Consider the following 10,555-nt stretch of genomic DNA (forward strand, 5'->3'; position numbering starts at 1 on the left):
AAGCAGTGGTATCAACGCAGAGTACTCCGCTATTGACTAGACACCGCTAATACCACTCGTCGCCGCTAATGCGTTGTCACCGCTAATAAATATATGTCGCCACAGTAGATGTCGCCGCTAATACTTTTTTGAATTTTTTTTAAATTTATTTATTTAACATTAAATTTATATTCAATCCAAATATTAATCCATATACCATTTATAAAATCTGATAACTTTTTATAGAAATATTAATACATATACAATCAATCCAAAATATTAATCCATACCACATTCTCAAGTATTCTTCCAAATTACAAAATATTTCATAAAATCCTAAAGTAACTACTCGTCCTCATCATTTCCTTCATTATTGGTGGCGGCAATGAGCGAAACCACTCTTACAATGCTGCAGAACAGGCCGGGTCCGTTAGTATTGTTTGCAGCATTTCCAACTATAAAGAAAACAAAATATATTACCAACATATAATTATAGCATTCGACTTTCCATTATAGCATTTACTAACAATTACCTGTGATTGTGGTTGTTCTTATGTCATTGGTTGTTCCTGATCGTACATGGACACAACGGTAGGGGGGTTACGCCCAATGCATCTGATATGTCCGCGTTGAACACCCAATATTCTTTCAAACAATTTTTTTATACCAGTTGGTGCTAGACCGCTTGCTTCAGAAGTAGCTTTGGTTCGTTGGTTGATCTCCTCGAGTAAAGCATTCTGTATTTTTAAAAAATAATAAAAATCATAAAAAATAAACTACTAAATACTTTTGACGATATAAACACTTATATGAAAAATACAAATTAACCATTTATGTATTGTTGCTCGACTGCAGGACTATAAAATACACATTGGAATGTGGAATTAGCCTTACGAAAAACTTCGATTCGACTGATATCCTATTTAACATTAAAAATTAGATTACTTATACTTTAAATAAATACTTAAATATATCATAACTTACTTTTTTGAAACATGCATTGTTGTATGAGCTCGACCCCCCTCTGTTTACAACTACTTGTTTTGCACGACATTCTTTGTTTGACGCCAAACGCCTTAAAAATTCTGGCGTTTGAAAATGTTCGATTGCCTTCGCCCAATTTTCATGTGACATACCATTAGGGGGGTTGTTTAATACGGCTGGGATATCTGTAGACCCCGATTTCCTTAAAATAAGAATTAACTTTACTTTTTCGGCCTCTATAAACTTTTGCAAGACTCGAATCAATGCTCCGCAACAATTGAGCACGCTTCGGATCCATGATAACCTTATCCAATTCAAATTTATTCTGCAAAACACAAAAACTGTAGTTAATTAAATAACAATCACAACTACTTTAAGTTGATTTTACAATTAATATATTTTTTTAATGTTTTTTCAAATTAATTTAATTTTATTCTATAATTAAATTAAAATTACTAGAAGTACGTTGTTATTAATAACCTAATTAAAGCTAAAGTTGTAATGACCAACATTAAGTCACTAAAAGTATGTTGCTATTAAGTTGGTTTTATAATTGATTTAATTTGATTTTATCAAGGTAACTTAATTTGATTCTAAAGGTAAATTAATTTTATTTTCTAATTAATTTAATATTTTCTTTTTTGTTATTAGTTTAATTTATAAAACTAATTTTATTTTATTTTAATATTAACATTAACTTGATTTTAAAACAACTTTAAGTTGATTTTACAATTAATTTATTATTTTTTTAATGTTTTTTTTAATTAAGCCAAATGTATACAACCAATTTGCATATTCCAATTTCATCCAATTTCATACAATTAAGCCAAATGTATACATAAATTACAATTAAGCCAATATCATCCAATTAAAGCCAAACATTAAGTCACTAACAAAATTAAGCACTTTGAAACCATATACAATACATTACTAGAAGTAAGTTGCTATTAATAACCTAATTAAGCCAAATGTATACATCCAATTTGAATATTCTAATTTCATACAAATTTATACATCTAAATTTCATTTTAAGGCATTGTGGTATAAACATAAATTACAATCCAACAAATGTATATATTCATGCCAAATTTCATTTTTAAGCCAATGTAATCTAAACATAAATTACAAAACATACACAAAATGCATAATAAAATTCTCACAAATCTGAAAAAACATACAATCTAACAAAATACATACAATCCAACAAAATGCACAACCACTTCATATCTCAAAATACAAACATCATCACTCAACAAAATTGAAAATTACTAACAATTTATAATCTAAATTAACACCAAAACAGAACAATCATAAAAAAGAGGAGGAATTCGACCTTGATTGGGGGCAATTTCGGAATGTAGCTCATGGTTGCCGGTTTTGGGGCTGTGGCGGTCTTGGGGGAAGGAGGGGCTAGCACCGGTCCCAACAGGCACTTCCTAGTCCACCATGTCGGAAGAAATAAGTGAGATTGAAGAAAGAAAGGAGAGAAAAATGAGAGAATAAAGAATAGTGCAGAAAAGAAAGTCGCAAAAAGGTAAACTGGAATGGGATATCTGCACACGCATTAGCGGCGACAGGCAATAGCAGCGACGGGTGTGTATTAGCGGCGACACTAGGGCATAGTGGCGACTAGTGGAGGGAAAAGTCAGCGTGTCTTTTCGCTTTCCTCTACAGTCGTTGGATTGAAAAGAAATCGGACGGATGGGGTTAGTTTGACGCGGATCGCTGTAAATTAGCATTAGCGGCGACACCAGGCAATAGCGGCGACATGTAACGCGTCAATTACAAGTCACCGCTATTGCTAACCTTTCTTGTAGTGCATAGGCATCTTGTGGTCACATGAAAATTCAGTATGGAAAAATATGATTGTAGCATAAAAAAGTGTGATAGTTTTATATGGATTTTGGTTGCTGTAATGAAGGATTTTATTGAATACGTGGCAATAATTATTTTTAAGATACAAAAGTTGATTATTTTAATGGTTTTTTTTACCGTACGTCGACATGAATGCGTTTTTATTGTGACATTTGCTATTATTTTGTGTAACATAAAATTGATAAACATAAATATAACATACATTTTAGAGACATAAACATATATAAATTATGGCAAACAACAATTTAAAGTAACACAAAGTTATTTGTAACCATGGTTAAAATGTTAAATTTTAACGCACAGTCACATACTATCGTAATTAGCATGATTGTTGTTGTAACATCCGGATTCTCAGGTATAATATTTTATTCCTTTATTTTTGGAGGTTGAGAGGGGACTCGACGAGTTGGTGTTTAGACTCGCCAAGTATGGTCACGGATTCTTATCTAAGTTCACAGCTGGACTCGGTGAGTTCATGAGTGGACTCGGCGAGTCCATGCTGTTTAATGAAACCCTAATTTCCTGGGTTTGAGACTTATTTAAAGGCCCTTAGGGCCGTCATCTGCGGCTACCAAACCCCAGAGAGAAACCCTAAAAGATCTAGAGCGTTTGTGAGGAAGGAGAGACCATTTTTGATCATTTTGTTGGTGTAATTGCAAGAAGGAGGTGACCAAGGCAAGAGGAGGCTGAAGGAGGTGCGATTCTGGTGATTTCAGAACTCATAGACTTCATCTTGAGATATTTATTCGGACCTTCTTCAGATTTGGTGTTGATTCTTAGAGTTAGGGTTTTCTAACCCCCTTTAGAGGAGGGATATGTGCAGTAATTGGTCCCTTCTCAAGTTTATTCTTTGGATCTGGACTCAAAGAGGTCCAGAGACCTTAACCCTTGGAGCTTTCTGAGTTATTTTGGGAGCCATGAACATAGGATGTTATTTGTGGGGCTAAATCACCAAGTAAGACCATCTAGATGTTATATGAGTGTCAAGGTCTTAACTTTACATGATTATCATGCTTGGGAAGGTCAGATCTATGGATTAAAGGAACAGATCTGACCTCAGGAGGTCTATGGAGTTTGTGCATGGCATGAACTCGCCGAGTCCAAAGATCAGACTCGGTGAGTAGGGTTAGGGTTTCCCGTAAATCACTCAGTGAGTAGACTTGCCGAGTTGGGGAAATAAGTCAGTAAGTCAGAGGGGGATTAGAGGACTGGAGTTCAAGACAGAACTCGCCGAGTTGTTCTTGAGACTCGGCGAGTTGAGTCGGGGTGGCCCCGCAATTCATGCCAGGTGTGACTCGTCTAGCAAGGGGAGGAACTCGACGTGCCAAGCGGGACTAAAGAGTTAGTGGACACGTGTAGACTCGCCGAGTCTCCCAAGTGCACTCGACGAGTTGGTTCAAAGTTTGACTGTTGACTTTTTGTTGACTTTTAGCGGTTGGTCAACAATGAGGCCTTTAAGCCAAGCGAGGGGTAAAATGGTCATTTACCCTTCTGAGGGTACTAAGAGAGGGTTGAGTATAGTTATATTTATGAGAGTATTTACTTTATGTGGTTAGGCGGAGGCTAGATCATATTTCTACCGAGTCAGAGATTTACCGAGACATCTGAGGTGAGTCTTCTCACTATACTTTACCTAGTGTGGTAACAGAGTTATGTGACAGAGTATTTTAGAGTTATATGCTAGTTTATTTGCATGTTATTATGTGATGTGATTTATTGTGATATGTGATATGCATGATTCATAGTTTACAGAGTTAGGACCAGTGGGTCCACAGAGTTATGGGACCAAGAGGGTCCCACAGAGATATTCGACCAGAGGGTCAACAGAGTTACAACCTTGAGTGGCTGATATGTGTTCATGTGGTATTTTGGGGAACTCACTAAGCAATTATACTTACAGTGTTATGTGTGGTGTTTTAGGTACCAGCGATGACCACGGGAAGGCGCCGACATGACTCGTACACACGCACACTGGAGTTCATATGTTTTGATCTTGGGGATTTGTATTGAGATGATGTTGATACAATGTTTTGAAAAAAAATGAATGTGAATGATACTTTATGTTTTTTTAAAGTGAAAAATTGTTAAATTTTTACGGTGTTACAAGTTGGTATCAGAGCTTTGGTTTGAGGGATTCGGATGCATCTTCGGGCGTATCTGAACTCAAACTGAGGATTTGAGGAAAATTTTGATAATAAAACTTTTGAAAAGTGTAAAAAGAGTTTTGAGACAAACAGAGCAGAGTCGTGTGTACGATCAACCAACGCCCGAACGGTGATTTTCCCAAAATACCCTTACAATAAGTGCTATCGGATATGTTATGTTATGCTATATGATGAATTATGATACGCATGCTAGAGTAGACTAGGTATTCTTATTAGGACTAGAGTGGCCTGATATATGATGCCTTAGTCTAGGGGTTTTGCTGCTAGAAATGTTTAAGAGTGTTTAGATGGCAGCGAGGTGCTTATGAGATATCTGCTAGTGAGTAGCACATGATTTTAGAGAGTAGAGTGCTTGGAAATTTGGGACTCTGGGAGGCGGACTTGGAATGAGTGATGGGTTGGCGTGGTCGGTAGTATTGGGCCCATACTATCGAAGGCACCGGGTCAGTGCGCAACCCAAGTAAGAATACTTAGGGTACCAGAAACCAAGTAGGATTGGGGGTATTGAGTATGTGTACGATCGAGCGAGTCTTTGATATCTTGTGTTGTATTTCAGAGAGGTAACATGGTGGGGACGCGCCAAAGACTAGCGACTAGTGGAGGGGGTGTGAGCGACGAGGAGCTCCGCCAGATGATTCATGATGAGGTGGCTGCTGCCATCCGCGCCGAGATTCTAGAGAGGTTCGGGTCTATCAAGACCACCCTGATAAAGACATTTGACGAGAGATGCGCTGCTCTTTCTTATGCTGGTATTGTTGCGGTCACTGCAGCAGTAGCAGGGGCTAGACCGCAGGGTGGTGATGCGTTGCTGTTCCGGGAGTTCAGCAACACAAAACCACCAGAGTTTGATGGAAATCAGGACCCGATTGTAGAGATGAGGTGGATTTCAAACATGGAGGGGTGTTTCTTTACTTGCTCATCTCCTGAGCATTTGAGAGTCCGGTTCGCACTGAACCAGCTTCGCTTGGGAGCGAAGGACTGGTGGAAGTTTTTAACGGCGCACTACACGCCTGCTGAGCTTGCTGCAGTGACCTGGGAGAGGTTTACTGCTATGTTTCGAGACGAGTACGTGCCCTAGGTGGAGAGGGAGCGATTGGCACAAGAGTTTCTGACCCTCAAGCAGGGTACCGAGTCTGTTACGGCGATTACTCGGATGTTCCATGAGAGGGCGATGTTCCGCCCAGAGCACGTGTCCTCCGAGCAGGCACATATGAGTCGATATCTGAGCATTTTGAGGAGGGATATACGGGACTTCGTGGTGAACTCAATGTAACGGGCATTTGCTGAGCTTCAGGAAAATGCCCGGAAGAGGGAGATAGAGCCAGAGACTCAGGCTAAGGAGGAGGCTGAGTCTCAGGGGAGGGATCGACGACCGACACAGTCTCAGCCGGCAGCCAAGCGGGCCAAACCCGCTGATTCGAGATCTAGGAGTCAGAGGGGCCGCACTTACGGCAAGTGCGGCAAGAGCCACAATGGGGTGTGCAGAGTAGGGTCTTGCTACAAATGTGACAAGGAGGGGCATATGGCCAAGGATTGCCCCAAGAGGTTTGCAGTATGTTTTCACTGCAACCAGACCTGACACCGCAAGGTAGAGTGTCCACAGTTGCGAGGGACAGCCCAGGGAGCACCTCAGGGATCTACCCCTGCTGCTATCAGAGCTACTGAGAGCCGGCCAGTGAAGGCCGAGGTATCGAAGGCATGAAGGAGAGCCTTTCAGTTGACTGCGGAGGAGGTCCGCGCTGCGCCCAACGTCATGGTTGGTATGTATCCTTTCTTGTATTTATTTTGATGTTGGGATATTGTGTTTATTTTGTGTTATGCGTAGGTACTTTTTGTTGTGAAATCTGTACCTGCCTTGGTGTTATTTGACTCGGGTGCGAGTCGGTCTTTTGTATCTTTGGCTTTTAGTCAGCACATCAGTATTAGCCGAGAGGTGTTGAGTCAACCTCTGAGAGTTTCTATAGCTGACGAGAGGACGGTGTATGCCGCCGAGGTGATCCAAGGATGTGTACTCAAGATTTTCGGCGTTGAGTTCCCGATTGATTTGGTTTCCATTGCAATGGGAGATGTCTGTGCCATCGTGGGCATGGACTGGTTGAGCAAAGTTGGAGTGGTCATCGACTGCGAGAGACAGCTGGTGACTATACGAGACCCCAGTGGGGGAGTTCTTACGATATACGGCAAGGGTACACGTGCTGGGTCAACATTTTGTTTGGCTTCCAGAGCGAGACAGAGACTACAGCAGGGCTGTAGGGGATTCGTAGCATATGTAATGGATGCGAGGGTTGATTCAGAGAGACCGAGGTCAGTTGTTGAGGTTCCGATAGTGCACGAGTTTCCGGATGTATTTCCAGAAGAGTTTCCAGGTGTGCCTCCTGAGAGGTAGGTCAAGTTCAGTATCGATTTGGTTCCGGGGGCTGCGCCTATCGCTAAGGCGCCCTATCACCTTGCGCCCCCAGAGATGCAGGAGTTGTCCTTGCAGCTTCAGGAGCTGCTGGGGAAAGGGTTTATTCGGCCGAACTGCTCACCTTGGGGAGTGCCTATCCTTTTTGTCAAGAAGAATGATGGTTCACACCGGATATGCATTGACTACCGGGAGTTGAACAGCTAACGGTCAAGAACCGTTACCCGTTGCCAATGATCGACGATCTGTTCGATCAGTTGCAGGGAGCATCTTGGTTCTCCAAGATTGATTTGAGGTCTGGATATCATCAGGTGAGGGTGCGAGATGAGGACATCCATAAGACAACATTTAGGACTCATTATGGGCATTATGAGTTCGTGGTGATGCCTTTTGAACTCACCAATGCACCGGCGGTGTTCATGGATCTCATGAACAGAGTGTGCAGACCGATGTTGGATCGCTCGGTGATCATGTTCATCGACGACATATTGGTGTATTCGTGAACCAGAGAGCAGCATGAGGAGCATTTGATGGAGATCCTCGGAGTCCTGAGATCGGAGAGGCTTTATGCCAAATTCTCCAAGTGTGATTTTTGGTTGCGAGAGGTCCAGTTCCTAGGGCAACTCATTAACCAGAAAGGGATATTGGTCGACCCGGCCAAGATTGAGGCAGTGATGAGTTGGGAGGTATCGAGGTCACCTACCGATATCAAGAGTTTTCTAGGGTTGGCTGGTTATTATCGGAGATTTATCAGGGATTTCTCCAAGATCTCCGTGCCACTCACCAAGTTGACCCGGAAGGGTGTTGCTTTTTCATGGGGTCCAGAGCAGCAGGCCTCCTTCGAGACATTTCGCCAGAGATTATGTGAAGCTCCGGTGTTAGCCCTTCCGAAAGGGATGGAGGACTTCGTAGTGTATTGTGACGCATCGATATCTGGGCTGGGAGTGGTGCTTATGCAGAGGGGTCATATGATAGCATACGCATCGAGGCAGCTGAAGCCTCATGAGATGAGGTACCCCACCCACGATCTGGAGTTGGGGGCGGTGGTGTTCGTCTTCAAGATCTGGCGTCACTATCTATATGGGGTTCGGTGTACCATATACACGGACCACAAGAGCCTGAAGTATCTAATGGATCAGCCCAACCTGAATATGCGCCAGAGGAGGTTGGATGTGGTGAAGGATTACGATTGTGAGATCCTGTTTCACCCGGGCAAGGCTAATGTTGTAGTCGATGCACTGAGCCGTAGGGCAGAAGGCGCCCCGATGCGAGATGTTCGTTTGATATTGACAGTGATGACTCCGGTGTTGGACACTATTCGTGGGGCCCAGGCTTAGGCCGTGAGGTCAGAAAGCTAGAAGAGAGAGCGAGTTGTTGGGCTGGTATCGGAGTTTGTTCCCAATAGTCGGGGGCTTATGACATTTTAGGGTCGGATATGGGTATCGTTTGTGGGCGGGACGCATACCATTTTGATGGAAGAGGCTCATTGCTCGAAGTTCTCGATCCATCCCGGGGCCACTAAGATGTATTTGGACCTGAAGAGGGAGTATTTGTGGCCCTATATGAAGAGGGATGTCGCATGGTTTGTAGAAAGATGATTGACCTGTCGTAGGGTTAAGGTCGAGCACCAGCGTCCACATGGTAAACTGCAGCCGTTAGAGATTCCCGACTGGAAATGGGAACAAATTATCATAGATTTCATCACCGAATTGCCAAGGACTGCAAGAGGTGTCGATGCAATATGGGTGATTGTGGACAGGTTGACGAAGAGCGCTCATTTCCTCGCTATTAATGAGAGCTCTTCCGCGGAGAGGTTGGTAGAGATATACGTGAGAGAGGTTGTATCGCGGCATGGAGTGCCGATCTCGATTATCTCAGATCGAGATGTATGTTTCACTTCTAGATTCTGGAAGAAGTTTCATGAGGAATTGGGTACGATACTACATTTTAGTACCGCATACCACCCACAGATTGACGGACAGAGTGAGCGGACGATTCAGACGCTCGAGGACATGCTTCGAGCATGTGTGTTGGATTTCGGCGGGAGTTGGGACACATACTTGCCCTTGGCAGAGTTTACCTACAACAACAACCATCATTCGAGCATTGGTATGCCACCCTTTGAGCTGTTGTATGGGAGGAGGTGTCGGACCCCCATTATTTGGAGAGAGGTAGGGCAGCGTGTGATGGGTAGTACTGAGATCGTGCTTCAGACGACAGACCAGATTCAACAGGTCAGACAGAGGTTGTTGTCCGCTCAGAGTCGGCAGAAGAGTTATGTGGACAGACGCCGGTCCGAGCTCGAGTTTCAGGTCGGCAACTTTGTGCTCCTGAAGGTCTCTCCTTGGAAAGGAGTGATTCGATTCAAGAAGAGGGGCAAGTTGGGGCCCCGATATATTGGTCCTTTCAGGGTGATCGCGAGGGTAAGTAGGGTAGCCTACCATTTGGAGTTACCTGCAGAGTTGGGTTAGATTTATGACACTTTCCACGTGTTGCAGCTGCGAAAGTGTATAGCCGACGAGTCGGCAGTGGTGCCATTAGAAGATATTCAAGTGGATGCGAGCCTGAACTATATTGAGAAACAGGTGGCGATTAAGGATCGTAAGATCAAGGTTTTAGGGAACAAGGAGGTGCCTCTGGTGCAGGTCCAGTGGCAGCATCGAAAAGGGTCAGAGTTGACTTGGGAGCCGGAGCGTGAGATGCGGGAGCAGCATCCAGAGTTGTTTGCAGAGTAAGACTTCGAGGGCAAAGTCTAATTCTAGTGGGCGAGAATTGTAACATCCGGATTCCCAGGTATAATATTTTATTCCTTTATTTTTGGAGGTTGAGAGGGGACTCGGCGAGTTGGTGTTTAGACTCACCGAGTATGGTCGCGGATTCTTATCCGAGTTCACAGCTGGACTCGGCGAGTTCATGAGTGGACTCGGCGAGTCCACGCTGTTTAATGAAACCCTAATTTCCCGGGTTTGGGACCTATTTAAAGGCCCTTAGGTTCGTCATTTGCAGCTACCAAACCCCAGAGAGAAACCCTAAAAGATCAAGAGCGTTTGTGAGGAAGGGGAGGCCGTTTTTGATCATTTTGTTGGTGTAATTGCAAGAAGGAGGTGACCAAGGCAAGAGGAGGCTGAAGGAGGTGCGATTCTGGTGA

This window comes from Lactuca sativa, chromosome 4 (genome assembly GCF_002870075.4).
Source record: "Lactuca sativa cultivar Salinas chromosome 4, Lsat_Salinas_v11, whole genome shotgun sequence".
Lineage (NCBI taxonomy): Eukaryota > Viridiplantae > Streptophyta > Magnoliopsida > Asterales > Asteraceae > Lactuca > Lactuca sativa.